General features: G+C 38.2%; 1 protein-coding gene across 3 annotated transcripts in view; it reads right to left on the reverse strand.

The window, feature by feature from the left end:
* The window catches only part of TAFA1 (TAFA chemokine like family member 1), a 224,030-nt gene that overhangs the window by 44,052 nt on the left and 160,489 nt on the right, over positions 1–19,489 (reverse strand). The gene's annotated exons all lie outside the window — the stretch shown is intronic.

The raw sequence follows: 19,489 nt of genomic DNA on the forward strand, positions 1-19,489 counted from the left end.
TAATTTCCCAGTTCCTCAGTTCAGATTGTATTTAGCTCATAATCACCAAGTATTTATAGTGCTAGTCTGTTCCCCACAGATATTTGGCTACTTTATGAAACTGCAGTATAAATTTGGCAGGATTTGTTTAAGCTTAACGCAAAACGTCATGCACAGCCTACTGAAGAACACGATGTGTAAGAAGGTTTTCTTTATACCACTATGAAATGTTAACTGTACAACGCTTTTACTATAGCATAAAAACCTTTATTCCTGTCTTTTGCTTTCACTCTTTTTGAAACTGCTTTGAGAGCTCTTGAATACTTCCATAACCCTGCATCCAGGTCAGAGAATAAGCGGTATGGAGGTGCTGATAAACATCTGGCTGTGAACAAGGGACGTTGAAAAGGTCTGGGAGTCCAGTGGCATCTCCCTGCTCAGAAGCGAGTCCTGTTACCTGGTGATTCTATAGATGTTACATTTCTTGGTGAAGCACTGGGATGGATGTGCAGGGAGGAATCCCCCTTGACTGTATGCAGTTAAGGTCATATGGTGGTGTGCATTAAGTTGTACCCACAGTATTAAGCGTACAACTACCAATAAACAGGAACGCCATAAAGTGTAGAAATGATTTAGAATATTAAACTTTCAAACCACTCACCTTCCAGGGTGAGTCAGTAGATGAAAGCCTGCGAACTTCCATTAGGGTAAACGAGCTTAGGTGGTGTGGTCATGGGGTTAAGCACTGATGAGTTTGCAAGTATGAGACAAGACGAACTCTGTAGCAAATGTTTAACTCATCTGGAGAGAAATGCTGCTTCATGTATTAGTTATTAGGTGCATTTAGCCCAATGACATGAGCTTTTTGAAAGCCAATGGGTGACAGAGAAGAGAGATCCCAAAAATTCAGAAAGCCATCATCTGACAAATGGTCTTTTAAGTGTCTCTTAGGAGTAAGAGGAATTGTGATAATCAACTCAGCCCTGAATGGTTGCATTTTTCTGTGAAGTAATTCCTCAGATAAAATCCCTGTTCCCCCATGCGAATCATATTGAAAGCAAGGAAAATGGTCTCACTGGTTTAATTCATCTTACAGTCATGCCCTAAGAGAAGAAAGATTTCTGATTTTATTGATTGTAACCTCAACAATAAAGTATGCAGTAACAAGCATTTCTAATTTTAGACTACATAGACTGTGTGGTAAATATCTGTGAATAAGCTAAATGCTTAATTTTCTCTATTAATTTGTTGTATGAGTACTAATAACCACATCAGCTAGTCTTGCTTATTTGGTTAACTAAGCAAAATAAGGGGTTGTGGTGAATGAGCTTCATAACACCTTTAATTGTTAGGTGGAAGCTCAAGGTGCTGCAGCAATAAAGAATTTAACCCAAAGTGTGTAGTTGCTTAAGAGTGGAAAAACAATGAAACTATAAAAGCAATGAAAAAAACACTTCTTTTACCACTAGACAGCTAAGTATGTTAATTGGAACTTTCATCTGCATGAGCTATAACTGTACTCCACATAATAATAATAAGACCTTTCCCAGTGCAGACACAGAAGAAAAAAAATACATTTCACATGGAGAAAGTTCTGAATGTTACACACACAGTTTTCCTGGGAAATGTGATATGTATGATCAGACTTTTCATTAGCCTATGAGTGACTACTGGGTAGCATTGCATGGAATGTGTTTTGCTGGTACCTATTGTACCAGCCATGCATATACACGTCAGACTTATTAAAAGCCACATACAAAATGGGAATAGATAGAGGTATCCAGACAAATTCAAATGGAAACAGTGAGACTAGGGAAAAAAAAATAAAATTGAAAAGTCATGCTCTTGATTATGCTGTCCACAGAAATATAAATATGTAAGAAATATGCTGGGGGGTGGGGTGGTGTTTCCAATTTAAATTTCTATTTCAGCTGTACAAATGAGGAAACAAGTTAGAGCAGGGAGGGGAACGTGAATCAATCTTCAGTCTCCACTGAAAAGAGATTCAACGTGTTCAGATATATGTGTGAAGTACCTTTTTATTCTGTGGTTTTCAGTTATTTCCTATAATTTGGTGGGGGGGGGGGGGGGCACCAGGAAATGCTACAATGCCAACATCTGAGGGCTTCTGCTCCTGAGCCAGTGATTTTTTTCTCAGTGATTCTTCTAGGTTATGGGAAGACCTGGTGAGATGTTACAGTGCTGGGAGCCCTGAAAAGCTATGAATTATTGACCTGATAGGCTGTGAGTGCAGCAAAAGCTTGAATCATTGTCACCAAACCCAGAAATATCTTTTTTTGAAGTTTATGGTCTATTGAGCTAAGGTAGCTTCTGGCTTTGTTTCCACAATAACAGCCTCACCTAACTCATTCAAGTCAAAAGGGGATTTGCCATTAATCTTAAAAGCAGAAGAATGGGCTCTAAAATCCTCCAAGCAAGTGTCTTCTGAATGCTTTGTTGACAATTACATTTCATGGAGTGGCTTCTTTAGCCACCTGGCAAGAAAAACAGCTTATGTTTTCTTAAGTCCCTCCTGCCCCCAAAAAATCCAAAAAAGACTGGAAATGGAATAGGAACTTGCAAATCAGGAAAAGCTTTGCTCTTTCTACAGGGAGCTTCAGAGATGAATGAAAATGCTCCAACATGACTTCTATCCTCTTCACACCAAACATTACCAGGACTTGACAATAAGAACAGCTGATCCTTCCTGAGCGCTCAGTTCACAGGATACCCTCAGCTTTGCATGAAGCAAATGCGAGCCTGCCAAAGCAAGAGGGACAGAATTGGCTGCTGGGAAGGATGCTGGGCTGTTGAAGATGGAAACTATCCGTGGCATTCCAATTTTGCTCATGTCTTCTAGCCTTCCAGAAGTCTTTGTTCTGCATAGTCTTAAAATATGAAACTGCAGCAATAATACCTCATTCTCGCTGTAAAATGGGAACAACTGTTACTCCTCCAAATGTTTTAATTCTACTTGAAGGAGACTAAACTCCTGAAATCATGTTCGTGTTTGTCTCTGTTACAAAGCCACCTTGAGCTTACACACTGCCGAGTGAGATATTTTATCATTAGTATGAGACTACTGTGGGTGGCTGTGATTTAAAATATCTAATCACCTACAGGGTCTGAGTGCATGCCAGACAGAAGCCAAAAAGCCATCTTCTAGTCATCTCTTTTTTTATATCTCTAGCTGAGAGGTAATAATAAAAGCATATTTTGCACTTCAAAATTATAACTCGCCTCTGTATTCTAGCCAAGCCTGAACTTATCAGTAAACAAACATAAAAAAGGCAAATAGCGGTACTGATTTGTGTTATACATTGTGGAAGTCATTAACTATGACTCAGGTAGCAAAACTTATATGTTCTCTCTTTGACAGTGATGACAATTTAATAGTATTTGACTCTGCTGAGTTACATGGAGCATCCTGCAGCAATGAAAGAGGTTGTTTATCAAAATGATAAACATGTTTTCATTTCCTCCTTGGCTGCATGTATGTGATCAGAAGTCTAAGGCCATCAAGAATTCACTTACTCTGGCCACCAGACAGACATTAAGCTATTCAGGACCATCTGTGCCTGAAATGAGTTCCACTTAATGGACCTTCCTAGGGCAGGTCAGTCATAATGAATGCATGTCTGCATGAATACATGAGCGAAGCACTGCCTAGGTGAGACTTCTTGGGTTGTTTGGCGGAGGCACAGACGGCTGATAGATAAGATATGTCTTTCTTTTGGGGGTCATATGCCTAGTGATTTTAGAATTCAGATCCTCTGTTAGATTTTGTTTCTATCTCATTGTCAATGCACCATGCAACCTAATCCAGTTGAAGGTTGTTGTAAGAACTTGTTTATATTTCTTGCAAAAAGTAGCAAAACTCAAACAACTTCATCAGATTTGCTGGTCAGATTCTGCCCTCTGTTACACCATAAGCAATGCACCACAGGTACACAAGCAAAGGAAACCATACGGACCAATTTTATCATCATTTACTGCAGTTCATTAGGACTATTACTACTTTTGATAGCTCTGTTTATTTATACAGCTTTATACATTACTAGAGAGTCAATGTTCCACTGTTGTTATCCTGTTTAGGGTTGCATACTCATACATTATTCTGAAAGTGCGTAAGTATATGCAGATGTTGCTACACCTGAGAGATCAGAGAAAACTTTAAACGGAATTGAAGTTTTTTAGACTTAAGCAAATGTTTAACAACATGAGAATAAAAATTCTTCACACATGAAAACTTTCCAAAATCCTGCTTACAGAAACAAATTGGTGAAAAAATTTGCATCCTTGACACCTCATGTCTCTATACAAACATTGTAGAGGAAGAAAAGGCAACCCTGTGACAGCCATTTTTACATTCACTAAGAAGACTTCAGATTTGGGGGCTGCAGTTTGAAGAGTTTGCAGTTTGAATAAGCTTTGGAAACTTCCCAGGTGTAATTAATACATTCATAAGCTTTAATCAAAATGTTTATCCCAGCTAATGTGCCAGAACTACAGACTACACTGCGCTAAGGGGGAAATACTATACTTTACTTTAAGAAATAATAAGCTACTACTATGTGGGCTGAGAGCCTACAGAACTCTTTCCTGGTGGGTGGTGCAACATTCTTGTTCAGTTCAGGCCCAGTTCCTATATTGCTGATACAATGACCCTATTTTGAGTAAGACCAACAATGTTATTGTCTCGGTTTGTGTTGGCCCACTACACATGTTCAAAATCTGGAGAGGAACTGCTCAACAGAGCAGATCAGATACACCTGGAAATTAATATCATAGCAATCCAAAGTTTTGATAGATTCTGGAGTCAGAATTCATAAGCTAATAGGGGCAACGTGCATTTAGCACAGCCATCTCTGGTTATTTATGGTGCTATAAGCTAATTTTCTAAGATCTGTTTCAACACAAAAGGCTATTTACATGAAATTAAACTTTTCTACAAAAATAGGTAACTAAAGAATTTCTAGAGGAAAATAAGATTTTTGTTCAGCAGAATGTTAATATTTCATTTGAATACTAACTCTCTTTTCTTTTCCATTTGTATTTTATTTTCCATTCAGTATAATAGGGGAAGCAGGGATATGCAAAGCTCTAATTAGCACATGGATTTGTAGTCTTTTACAGTTTTCTACTAATGGTCTCTGCCATCAGCCACAGGAGGCTTTTTATCTGAGAGATTTACAGATTCTTACGCTTACACTCAGAACAGACTCTGATCCTTGAGAACTGGTTTATTCACAGAAATTAAAATAAGTATTATTTTTGTAAAGGAGAAATGGTCCGGATTCTACTCTTGAATTCACAAAGAAAACCCAGAGCACACCAATGTATGAGATGTGGGTGGATCTAGGGCAGGCTTATGGATTTCCATATCAAACCAATATACACACTAGAGAATAAGTCTTTCTGCTAAAAAGCCTTGCAAATTGATCTCCTGAGAAATTTGCACAGGACCTTATTCTTATACATATTTAAAAAAAAAAAAAAAGGAATATCTCTTAAAGATGAATCAAAGGAAAATGGTACCCAGAAAAACAAGGCATCCTTCTAGCTACTGCCTCTGGCACAATGCATCTCAAATGGCAGTGCAATAACCAGCGTCGGCTGAGGTATTCAAGAGGACAACAGGGCAAGAGTGGCTAGAGAGGAATGCTGATGAGGAATTTGCTTCTAGCTGTTACTGAAGCAGAGTTACGGGTAGTTTTAATTATGATTTTGCATGCACATGTACAGTGTACACATACACAAAAATGACAGTTTATGAGAAAATCCCACCTACTGTGTGTGTATGCAGTCCCTGACAAGACAGCAGTAAAAGCAAACAGGCAGAGCTGCCTGCACATACCCATACACATACCCCATCCATTTGATTGCTTTTTTACAGGGTATATAGAAAGTTAATTGCAATAGGCACTATTAGCATTCTTGTACTGATGAACTGCAAAAAGCAGATACGCAACCCAAGAGGCAGTCAAGAATCCAATGTGTTCTTAGTGGGAATCTTCAGTCCTTTAATGAGATCTCTTTTACTCAAAATGAGATCAACTTACAGCAACTTTAAAAAATGGAGGTTTGAAATTAGAAGCTTTGGTGGGATTTACAGCCCTGGAATACCATTGAGAGATATATATGAAGAGGCAGGACTTTAACATTCCAGGAAGAGAAAAAAAGGTAATTTTTGGGAAATAAGTTCCATGTCACAAAGTAATAGGCATTATGACTCTAAATTTCATTGACTTTCAGTGAGAAATGACACTCCTAAAGGTCTATATCACTTGTAAATGGGATTTCTTGGTCTAAATTATGTAGGCCTGGTAAGGCTCAACATAAAATATGGAAGTATCTTTTGAGAAATCTTGCTCCTAGTCACTTGGGTGGTTTGGAAAATTTAATATTTGATATATCAGAGAGGATAAAAAAAGAAAAAAACAGCTTGGGCAAAATAGAGGTAATATGCCTGCATTCAAGCACTGCTCCACCTATAACTGCAGGCAGCAGTATAAGATACAGATTAAAAAGACCTGCTATGCTATTCTGATCATTGCTTTACAGCTGCACAATTCTGCCATAGAACAAATTTTCTAGGTATCAAAGCTGTGGAGAAATGAACATTGCTGCTGCTGAACAGAAACGAACATTTCCAATATTGGCATCTCTAGTTCTTTGCTAGAGTGCAGTGAAAATCTGAAGTGGAAGCAGTCCTGAAAATACCCTAAAATTTGAGTGACTACGGAATATTGTTCTTGGGGCCTCAAAATGTTGTTTTAAATGCTGCCAGAAAAAGGCATCCCAAGAATGGATGTTAAGCTAAACGAATCTCAGAAAAGACACACAATGAAAGAAAGATAGGATAATTCTCTTTTCAGATGTAATAATTAGGCTGATAAGAAACATGATTTAGGCAGAGCTGCTGATGATAAATGAATATAGCATTGTGCACTAGAATTAGTTACTAAGAAAGGATTTAGAAATTATTCTATGTCAACCATGCGAGTGCTGTTTAGTCCTGCCAGAGTCTCGCTCTTGGCCAATAGGCTTTCCCCAAACACCTTGGTATTTCTGGATCTCTAAAATTGTGTATGCTTTTCATTAAATGCCTTTATCTGCACACTACTCTCCAAATTAGGAAACTATATTACTTTTCCCATCAACCGCAAGAGATACCCAAGATTGCTTATTACACCTGTAACACATCCTTTATTGTTTCGTATGATACATGAAAATCTCACACTAAGGATTTCTGTTAAATATTCATAGATTAATCTACTGATCACAAAGATGATGAGCAATATGCAACTTTAGAATGCAGGCTTTAAGTCAAGACAAAATGATGCAAGGATCTTAAACTCTTGTGGAAAAACAGAATGATGTTGCTCTATACAATTTGTCTTTTGATATGACTGCTGCAGATAAATTCATCCCCAGATAGTTTTATCCACTAAGGTGATTAGCCTATGGAGAGCCTATGATGTGTTTACTGAGCAGAGTAACATAGTTTATGGTAATGCTCTTGTCATGCTTTATAAATGTGTGAGGTGGTTTTTACGAAGTAGTTAGATAACGGGTGGTGAAAGTAATGGGATCCATAAAGAATGTACAATGATGAAGAGCTAGGATTGCAGAGACATGATAGACAGACTGATACAGTAATTCTCTGTAACCAGTGCAGAAGCTGTGTTAATCTTCCAAAGAATGGCAATAAATAAAAAAGCAAGGGGGAAGGAATTTGGCCAATGTGTAAAACTGAGATGCTAGGGTGGGATCAGAGTGAAGACCGTAGGTTACAGCATATGGAAAGAACATGTCACTGTACAGGTGCTGGATGCCATGAGCAGCAGCAGTAAATTCTATCCTGTGCTGCAGCTAGCAATGTCGAGCAATCATTTCTCTGTCATTTTCCCATGGACAAGTGTGCACATTATCCCACCCCATATATTCCTAGAGTCATTCACACTGTGACCACCAGCAGCTGGTCCTGCATTTGAGCAGAAAATTATAGCTTTGCCAGGAACTGACTGTACAATGGTACAGAAGGACAGAGGATGGACCTGAAGGAACTGAAGCAATCAGCTGCTTTTGCATGAAAAAGCGTTTTACGCTGCATACATTATCTGTAGCAGAAGAATCTGGTAGTTTCCAGCCTAAGGAATTTATAGCATTCATTACTGAACCTTATTTAGCTTCAAGCACAGTCAAACACTTCAGTAAATGTTCTGGACTGGATATGAGAACGGCAATATCTTAATTTTCAGACTACTACACCGTGGTTATAAATCAATGAGTTAAAAAATTCTCTCTTAAAATAATCCATTTCATCCAGACCTAAGCATGATTTAACTGTTTTCCTACTGGTCAGGACCAAAATATGCCTGAGGAAGAGGGGCGGAAGCAGAGGATGGCATGGTATTCAAATCTTACTGTTCTCAAAATTTAACTCTTCACTATGGCCACTTCAATGGGACGCTTTAGTGGAGGGTGGTTACTTCCTCCTCACCAAAATTTTAAGGCAGAGGACAGGAGCAATACTTTATTTCATGCTAAATTGTTTTCTTCTTTTTGTTTTGGTAACATTCATCTCAAAAATACCCCCAAGTCTGATTGATTTTCTCCCTTTCCAAACTACTTTAAACATTCCCCAAAACTCCTTTCCCTTACATTTTCTCACAGCCACTATCTTGAGCTGCCAATTTTACCATGAGTCCCCATGTTTTGATGTCTTTCTCCTCCCTGTTTGTGTTGATGAGCAGTATTTTACTTCCTGTCACCTGGATTTTCTCTTTCTGCTCTAGCTCTCAGCATACAGTTCTAACCCTGATTTATTCTAGTTCCTCCCCCAGTACCCTTTTTGTTACTGAACTGAATGTTTCTCTCTTCTCCCTTGAAGCTCCTGGTGAACCACACAATGCAATACTACCTCCTAATAATTGATCATCTCTCTCCTGTTCAAATTTGTACTGTTTCTTTGAATACATGTACAATTCAGTTCACTCTGTTCCCTTAGAATATGAATAAAAATGGCTGCACACTTGAGTGGAAATACAGGAAGTCTACTAAGTAAATAATTTCCTACTCCGAACGCAACATGTGACACATACAGCATTGGCTTGAAATTCATATTAATTTATTTTTTAATAAACAGTAGCAGCACGCAGGGAGCTCTGCGGTTAACAGAACCAAACAAGGCCAGGCAGAAAACGCATTTGTTTTTCTCTCTCCTGTTTACCCTTGGTAATGCTGAGCATTCACCCAAACAGTATCTCTGACAATTTGGAATCGGCTTTTTAATTAAAAGCTGCTTTTTAAACAGATTTTTGTTGGTTTTGTTGTGTTTTTTTTTTACTAGAACATCTTTGGTGAAACTCATTGACACTTCATTGGCAAGCAGCAAAATATTTAAATTCAAGATAAAATCTCTATGCCTCAGGGGGTGTATAATTCCTATAACTCACTACTTTTAGCTAATGATTTCCAGTTTCTTTCCAAAGTAGTACTACCGCCAAGAAACTTTGTGCCTTACATCCTCATCAAAAAGGGCCAAGTATCTTGAAAACTGAAGTTTTCAAGACAGAAGGCATTAGGAAATTATTTGAACTATGTCTCTTATGATCACATTTTACATAAAAAAATCCAGACAAGCAATAAATAAAACCCTGAAGCTTTTTAGTCCAAAATAAACCAAGTGATATATTTCAAGGCAATCATATAAAGAGAAAAAAGATGTATGTATGTGTACTTAAGCATGCACTGTGAATTCTTAAGGAAACACAGCTAGTCTGACATGCTGCAGGTGCTGTGCTAATCGCAGCGCTGCATGCGAATGCTTCTTGTACCCTCGATTCTTATTAGACTTTTCTTAATGCATGTCCAGCATTGCCCATTTTCAAGCTAGTTGGAAAAACACCATTTCATTCAACCCCAACTGTTTTGCTTCAGATAACTCAGGTTTAGCTGACATCCCATGGGGTTCATGTGCATCCAGGGTGTGCAGCTCTATGTAAGCCCCAGCAGAGAAACTGCCATAATGCCCTGAACCCTCAGTTCAGCTTCCTGAATTTTCAGTTTTGAAAGTTTTGGATAATGCCAAATATAAACTGGGTTCTCATTACAAATTAAAAAAAAAAAAAAAAAAGAAGAGAAATGCCTGCAAACTAGAAATAGGGCATCGCTGCCAACTCGTTTTAATAGCGTTGGAAATTAGAAGCAGAAAAGGTCATCTTGCCCAATTCTTTTCCAGTATCAAAATATTTCCCCCTCTGCACACTCATGAGCATCTTCTCAATTTATTTTCACATTATTTAAGCAATTGGGCTTCTACTGGTGCAACAGAGGATGTTTTGAAGATACCATTCTAGTGTTTAATGTGATCTACCATTGGGCTGAACAGCAAAAAATATGTCCTGTGATTTTTTTGCTCAGTTTTCCTCATTAACCCTAATTGTAACACTATGACCAACTGAACACAGCTATTCCCTATTCTATGTTTACAGATGTCAGAATGTTTTAGGTGGTCATCACATCCCCCATCATCATTATCACCACTTAGACAAGCTGTGCATTTGCTGTTCATCTTTCTTCGTAAGCCTGCCTCCATCACCTTAATTATGTCTACAGCTCATTGCATCATTGACATGACTGGTACTGATGTTTTTAAAATTCCACTATATAACAATAACATTATTATTAACAGTGATAAAATTCTGCTTTTAAGATGATGAGTGTCATTATCGCCATTTATGAGAGGAAATCTGCCCAATTTTCCCAACCCAGCATTTACCTCTAGTCTGCTCTTCAGTACTGTTAACTAAGGCACAGACAACCAACACAAGTTCATCAAGTTTCAAGAATATTCGAGCATCACTTTCTTTACACAGGCATTTATTCATCACCGCTTAGGCGCTTAGGCACATAGGCACTATGGAGATTGACAGGGAATGAAAAACAATGGATAGATAGAAGCAGAGACAGATGCTATGTAATAGAAAATCTAGCCAACAGTCTGAGAGTGGAAGAGGAATGCCATATCTAATTGAAATGGTGCTTTGTGCTTTTGAGCAGTGTTCTCAACAAGGAAGGAGACTATTACCTTCTGCTCTTGGAGAAAATGCCATCACTTTCCTATTTTTTTTCCATCTCCACTGTAGCAGCTAGCAATTTTCCAGCATTAATACTTGAATAGTTCTTTTCCCCAGATATATTAGTTCACATTTTTCTAGTTCCACTCGTAGTATATCCTGGGTCTGCAATTTTTTTCTAATCCTTTTTACTATGAGTTTTTGACTTTCATGACATCTGTCATATCACATAGCTTAATACCACTGGAAAACGGGCAGAGACCCTGTTTTATATGAGCCACGACCTGGATAGAGCAGTCCCCAAATATTTATTCTAAAACTTGAAAGATTAAAGTGACTTTTTGCTTGACAGAAAACTAAACTGGCACTTGCATTACTTCTATGGCCCAAAAAGGAGAAAGGGGAACAGATTTTTCAGCCCAACCTGCTAAGATATCCAGCACTGCAAATATGTCAGTATGCCTTTTTTTCCAAAGGTACTCTTCTCCTTACTGCTATCAAACTGCACACTAACAAAGAGGAATTTAAACCCTGCAGCCAGGAAACTACTGACTTTCCACTGAACAAACAGCAGTGTAATATCAGAAATACCTTTAAGGCAGGCTTGGTTGACAAACAGGTGTTCTCTCTGTAAGACAGTTTTCTTATTGATCTGTGCTAACATCTTGCAGAAGTGAACAATCTCATTGCCATGTCAAAGGCTAACCATCTGCGAACAAGTAATGCAGCCAGAAAATCCATGTTGCTGCAATAATAGCTTTAGGACGTGGCTCTTATTTCAATCACTAGAAAAAGAAATCCAGAGAAAACATCTAAACCATTCTTTTTCTGATAAATTAGTGTTTCTAGAAAAAGACTTTTGATTACACAAATTTCATCTAAATAAATTGCAATAATTTGCACACTCTATCAAGCAGGTAAGTTACTGAAATAATTGGAAAGTTCATTTATTCTGTTTCCTCCTTTGATATTGCAATCATCTTTCACAGTCTCATGCACCATAGCCCTTCTCTTATTCAGAAAGTATAACTATCTGTGGGACAAATCACCTCTTTAATATCTGAATTTGTACATTAGCATTTTCAGGATCGGATACTTCACATCAATAAACAATATTCAACCATACTAGAACCAGAATTTTAAAGGCCATTTCAAAGGATTGATATGCAAGCACAGGATCATACTGAGAGGCACACTACTGACTCAACTGGGCTGGAACAGAAATCTAACGGCAGGACTTTCTCAGACCAGGAGAGGGTCTTTTTAGAAATTTTCTAGCTCAGTGAGATAGCACTAGGTCCTGAATAACTGTCATGTCAGAGGCTGCTGGGAACAAGGTTTGAATGAGGGATTTAATAATCTGTCTGCTCCCTTAAAAACATGAACCAGGATCTTCCCTATATCAAGTTGATGAGTTATTATTGTTGTTATCTGCCTTTGAGAAATTACTGGACATTGATCAGCCTATAACCAAGTGTTACATTTATAGTTTTAACATTGAAAAATCTAAGGTTCTGGCTAGATCTGGAAGGCTTAAACTTTGTCCTCTTACTTACTGATTATGCTTGGGGAACACGTTCACAGAGTACCACCAGTGTGGCATGCAGAAACTGTGGCTCCCAACTTCCTGATGGTGACCTGCGAGGAGCAAAGATGAGCTCCTGGTTTCTTCTACCCAGGCAAGAGTGCTTGAGAGGATATTTCATTGGCACAGTGGAATACTAAGACGTTTGGCATAACTTGCAACTACTGAAGTGAAAACTTCAGTACCTTCATAGTTACTGCTAAGATATTGGTGTCAGTGCAGCAGGCATTGGAGCAGAAAGCACACTGGCCTGTAACATCTGAGCTCCTGGTCCTGAGCTACAGCACAGACAGAGTCAGGAAGGGAATCCTTAACCCCAAGACTTTTCAGCTCAGTGCACAGCACAAGAGAAAGCTGGGCTAGGAAGAGGCACAGTGGATGCAGCTGCCCCAAATGTCCCATTCTCCTTTCCTGTTTTGTTCCTTCATGTTGTCGTTGCAGCAATCAAAAGCCTATCATCCCCTGCCAATGTAGGCAAGTTACCTGTGAGGTCTATTAAATTGATGCATAAATATTCCACCGCTTGCTGCTTTCCACACAGATCAAACCTCCTGAGCATTTGTGGTCTTCACCCCACTATCACTATTTTGTTGACTTGTTTCAGCTGAAAATTTGCACAATCTTGAAGCATTGATTCCAATCCTTTTTAAACTAGGTTGGATAAAGAAAGTATTGTGGAGACTGATAATACAAAAAAACTACTGCAGAAAGCTACAATAGAAAATACAGCACTGTCAGGAATTCAACAAGCTCATGGTTCTCTCTTCTTGGTCTCTTTCAACCCAAAACCTCAAAAACAAGCAATCGGCACTTCTTGATGTCTATTGCATACTTGTTTACTTTTCAAAGTAATTAGCTCTTAAAGTATTACCAGGGAGCTGAACAAATGTACCATACAGCTCCAAAAGCAATACAAGAGAAACTGTTTGCATTTGAATGAATTTACTTTGCTGGTACCATGCATGTATCAGCTGAGTGAACACTTAATGTTGAACATTAATTATACAAACAAAAGAAATAGCACAAAGCTGTTGTCTCTGTTAGCTTTCTTCCAAGATTAATCCTTGTTTATGTTAGAGGTTTTGTGTCCTAAATAAATTACTGTGACTGCTTCAAAAGGGGTGATATTTAAGATGATTGAAAATATGCCCCGATCAATGCCCTAGACAAACAAGCTCTTAGCTGTTGATGCTCACTCACTGACCCTCACTCGCTAAGAAATTATTTTGATCATGCTGTGAATTTCATCAGATGGTCATCAGCATGAAGGACTGATGATAGCTTTGCTCCCTTCTGGCCAGTTATCTAACATATGGCTTTCCAGTCAACTGCTTTTGGTTTTATGACTTTTTTTCTGATCCTTGAGAGAGAGGGCATCAGAACATAGTGACAAAGAAAAGAGTAAAACTGCACTGAAACTTCTTGAAAAAATACAGGTTTGAAGTGAATGTTTAAGCCAAACTCCCCAGACACTTTTGGCTGTTGATTAAAAAAAAAAAGAAAAAAAGAAGGGGAGAGGGAGAGGAAAATAAAGTCATTTTGGCAAAAGATGATGGCAATCAAGATGATGCAAATGTCAATAGCAAGAGACGAAATAAAATATTCCGTTTCAGTCGAAGTCCCTTGGGTAAGAATGAAACAATGCCTTAAGAAAACTCCAGGCACTTCACAACTAGCAGCCACCATCTCATCAAGGTTATTTTCTGAGAAGTATCATCCATTGCTCTTTGTACTGGTCCCATAGGAGAGCTAGGTCTAATTACGGCTGACACGCTGCGGATTTTTGAACACCCTGCACAGAATTAGGTTTTATTAACCTGGTTATGAACCCATGACATCCATCATAGCTTCACTCATTGCTTTCTAATAGGTGGCTTTGGTGTCTGTGCATGACAAAACGGAAACGTTGAAGAGCTTCAGCAGATTGTAAAATTAGTTACCATTCACAGTCACAAGAGTCAACCTCTCTGCCCAGTTTCCCACCATAAAGCTAAACAGGATTCCCTGACACTTCTGTATAAGAGTTGAAATTAAGAAAACCAAAATACAAGTAGCCCATATCCTCTAGGCAAAAAAGATAGCAGTGTTATGTTCCTCATGTGATTTCTCTTAAATTAATGAAGTTTTATATAGAAAATACTCCCTCTCTTATTTGTAGAGCTCTGAGAATTTTAGTATGGAAAGAACTATTAGAGAAGTGCAAAAAATAAGAGCTTACAATTAATTCAAAATTCACAAATTAAAAATGTAAGATGGAAGAAATTACATGTGTATTTTTAAGGGAAGGTTCATAATTCCATGTTTAAAAAACTTTTGAACACATTTCTAGTCTCTCAGGAACAGTAAATGACAGTTATAAGGGCAGATGACAGTCCTTTGAACAGCTGGTCTGACATACAACAGCAATTCTGCAACTCTTAACCTTGGTACAATGTTAGCACTTATTTCCTATGAACAAGACAGTTCTCCACTGACCCTGCTAGCTAAAAGAATAACTAAATCAAGTTATTCCACACTACCTGCTGCTTTGGGGTAGCTATATGGAAATGTGCTAAAAGACCTAAGTGCTAGAAAAGGTTAAAGATGAATATCCTGAATAACAGGCATCTTTCAGAAACCTCACATTTGGCACCAAAACAAAGTCTTCCAAAATAATTTGCTAGTCCAGAAGGTGTTTCCTTTAGATCTGACTTTATTCATGATGAAGCCAATAATACATATTAACCAAACTCAGTAAAATGGCAAAATAAACTGAATAGAAGAGGACAAAAAAAAGCCAACTGCAACTCATTGACACAACCCCCAAAACCCCATAAGAGGACACTACGTTTGCCCAACCTAGATAATAACTTCATATTATCAAAGTAAATATTAAACTCACAGTGGCATTAATATCAGTTAAACTTGCATGTTTCTAACCAAAATAAGAATGACTTTCTGAAAAAAGACTATTGTTAGGAGTGCTGAACAAGAGGTGTGATCTGAGATGATGTGTAATCAGGGCATTGATAAATGTCACTTTTCACTGTATCTTCCAGTACCAAATCCAGGAGTTATGACAGAATATGCAGTTGAAGGTTTAAACAAATAAGTGATACTTTCTCACACAAAACACATGAACTGAAGGTTTTCCATGAACTCACAAAGTGGTTAGACAAGCAAATGGGAGAAATTCTTTTAAAGATTACTAAACACAATCACTACATCAGATACTACCAAAAACTGGAAAGTCTAAGGGGAAATTCTCCCTATTTTTTTATCAGTCCTATATTCTGCCTTTGCATGTGCTGTAAATGCCACGGGAGCAAGACACTGGATTCCTGACCTGACTAAGTATGGTTGGTTTTAAATTCCCAGACATGGTCCCAATGTCCCAGAAGTCATTCTTCTAGTCATCTGAAAATAGTAACCCACCACAGACCATGACCAAGCTATTTAGAACACATATTCCTGACATAGGTTCTATATTGGAAATTGCATATCCTGTTGCAGGTCTTGCATTTCCATTTTTTCTGTTCTTATCCAGAACAAATCTCTTTCACGCTTCCATCTCTGTATTCTCTTTGTATTAAAACCACATCACTTTTGACATGATCTCTCAAAAGAAGACTTGCGCTGTGAAATGCTGTCAGAAGAACACACAGTTTTATTCATTTAATTCATCATCTGACAGCCTGCCTCATGGAGCCTTGTCCAGTGTCACTGCTACCGGACAGCACAGGGAAGGAAATGTCAAAGGTGTCACCAAGGCTCTCCAATTCTTTGATTTCTGCTGTTAGCCACACCTTTTCCAAAGCTTCTTTGTGCTTTGGCTTCAAGATGAGCATCAATCTCCGACGCGTCCAAGGATGCGTCCAAGGTTCTCTACTAAATGGCCCTTAAATGTGTAAAAACCTGGAACATAAGTAGTGACAAACTGGATCGGAACAATTGTTCATCATTTGTTCTGCACTCGTTCTGAGAGATGAAACACAAAGGGCTTTGAAAGAACACTAAAGAAGCCCCTGAGTGAGACAATTACAATATAGCCTGCTTACATACATTCTGGGGAACAAGAGCTCCTATCTCTTTGGAAGCATTTTTAATCTTAGGCAAACTGATTTTCATGATGTTCAAATCATCCAGAAAAATATCCATATTATTCTATGTCCCTTGTAATACTAAGTCAACTTTTGCCTATATAAAGCTATTTCCTTGTCTCTCAAACCTATTATGTGGCTCCTCTTTGAGTTTTCACTGGTGCTTTGGATTTGATCATAGAAAGGGGGGTGGAAGTCCATAGTGACATTCAAGAATCTAGTATTCGATCCAGTATTCTCCATCCCATTTTTACCCTTGTATGCTGGAGCAAGTATTTCAGAAGGCACCAGTTTGGCCACACCTACTTCACTTTTTACGAATAACTGATGTTTTCCTAATAAATCACCCTCTGCAGTTTCACCAGACAGGTGAATTTTCCATCACCACTACAAGAGCAGGAGGGGGCCTCAAGTGACTCCCCCCTGGGACTACTCTAGCTCTGCTTTCTAATAATGCTTGGCCTCTTTATCTATTTTCCTCCTACTCTCTTGGGCTTGAACTCCTGTTATGCTATTGTGCAGTCTCTGCTATCCCCTAGAAACAGTTCACCACAAGAGCACCACCTCAAGATCCCCTGGGTGCTCTTGTCTCTCCACAGTTTGCATCTTGACAACACCTTCCCTACTTCTTCACTTACATGATCCTTCACAGATCCATTATTCATTTTTCAGAGCACAATGTTGTTACCAAATCACACACTGGATCATGTTGACTATAGTGCAGAGTGAGCAGATGTGCTGCTCAGGAGATGAATTGGGTCTTTGAATAGAGTAGTTCAGATTTAATTAGAGTCCAGTACTGTGAGGGACATCCACAAGGACTACCTATAACCCAGAGATGATTCTTTAAGGGGAACTTTAAATGCCTCTCTCCCTCCATTGTATATAAAGGAAGAATAATGCTCCAAGGCTAAAATCAGCCTTTATGATTTTCCTTCAGTGTACACATTTTTTGTTTTAGTTTTTCTGCTTTTATAAACATTGGAAATCCATTCATCTAGTTTTCTTAGTGCCTGTGAAACTCTATTGTGTTCTCCTTCACCCAAGATTATCAATTGTATCAGTCTTTCCAAGTCAGTCTTTCCATGTGCTTCATAAGAAACTATTGTTTTTGCCTTTTCCAAACTTGCCAAATTGTTGCCGAAACCTTTGGTAAATCTAACTTAAGGTAAACATATCTCTTAGTGCTAATTGATTAACATTAAAAGTCAGATACAACTGTAACAAATATTTCTGTGTACCTCTGGAAATACTTGAAAGTAGCTTTAGTACCTTAAATTCATTACTGAAAATAATTCCATTATTAGCACACACAAACCCCCTACATGTACACACACTGTTACCTGAGCATTATTTAACTTCACTTTGTCTAGGATACCCAAATATAAGGAGACTTTAAGACTAGTCTATATGCAGTATGAAAAAATTTCATAATAGAGCATAATAGTGTAAAAACTCTGGATGCACAGGGCTGGCAATTGTGTACATCAGCATCCACTCAGGTCTGCAGGCAGCAGTGCTGAGCATGCCTGTCTGTGGTCTCTGTGTGCAGATATAAAGAGTTTTCCATGTTTTACTCATAGGGACTATTGCAGAAAATCTGTGTTCATTAAGGAAGAGCAGTACATTTTTCTATATCTTTTTCGGAGCATTAAAATATGTTCTGCAATATATTTTTAGCTCAGTTCATTAGATACATGCACAAACATGCCCACATATCTATAATTCCACCAGGCTACTCTTATAGTTTTGCTAAGCAATATTAAACAGTGTGCACTGCATATTTTGTGTTTTACTATTCCTGCCATGAGCTTCACAAACTTAATTGCCAGAGTGACAATATTTCAGAGTTGTGAATTGAGGACATTGTTGGAAGTCAATGTATTACCTCTGCAGTGGTGGAAGGCAGATACTTGCTATCAGGGGGGTTGTGTGGAAGTCTTAGAAAGTCAATTCTGCTGAATACCATCCATGCCTACAAGGTACTGTATGTCACTAACGGATATGTCAAGCTCTTTTTACCACACTGCTAGATTCTTGATGCCAGTCATCAAAGAGCAATTGGAGAAAAGGCAAACTGCTATCACCCTTGTACATGGTTTTCAAAATACACTTTAGACCATGGATAAGAGATGTTGATTCCCTTTCCTAAATACGATAACATGTTAATGTCTTTACACTTAAGCCTTTCTACAAACTACCTCCTGTCCACTTTGATTTTTTCTTTGATTGCAGCAAATCACATTCACATCAGTTTAACAGACTAGCAACACTGATAAATGTCTGTAACACACAACTCAGCTTCAACTTCTCAGTCTCAAACTAGGTGTTGCATATGGAGTGAAGGGGTATTTCTTCATTCCTATGCCTAGTATTATCAAATTAATTATTGGGTGTCTAAACATAATTCACAGGTAAAATAGACAGGGAAAGATGTGTCTTTGACAGCACAGTAGAATCAACGGCTATAATTCCTGAATCAGATGGTAATAACATACAGAAGAAGAGGAACAGAAAAAGAAAAAAAAGCTGAAGTTATGATTCAGTAGCATTAGGAATTTGAAGAAAACAAACATTTCCATCTCTGGCTCAGCTCTCACTCACTTTGAATTTCCTCAGCTATTTTGAGCATATGTAGCAAAATCCACTGAAGTATCTTTCTAAGATGCTTTTCAGGAATTAATGTAGCTGAAAAGAAATCTAACTCATCAAGACAGCTCATAGTGATGAAGTTGAAAGGAGATTTGGTCCCTATGTGCCAC

Source organism: Lathamus discolor, chromosome 7 (genome assembly GCF_037157495.1).
Source record: "Lathamus discolor isolate bLatDis1 chromosome 7, bLatDis1.hap1, whole genome shotgun sequence".
NCBI classification, from domain to species: domain Eukaryota; kingdom Metazoa; phylum Chordata; class Aves; order Psittaciformes; family Psittacidae; genus Lathamus; species Lathamus discolor.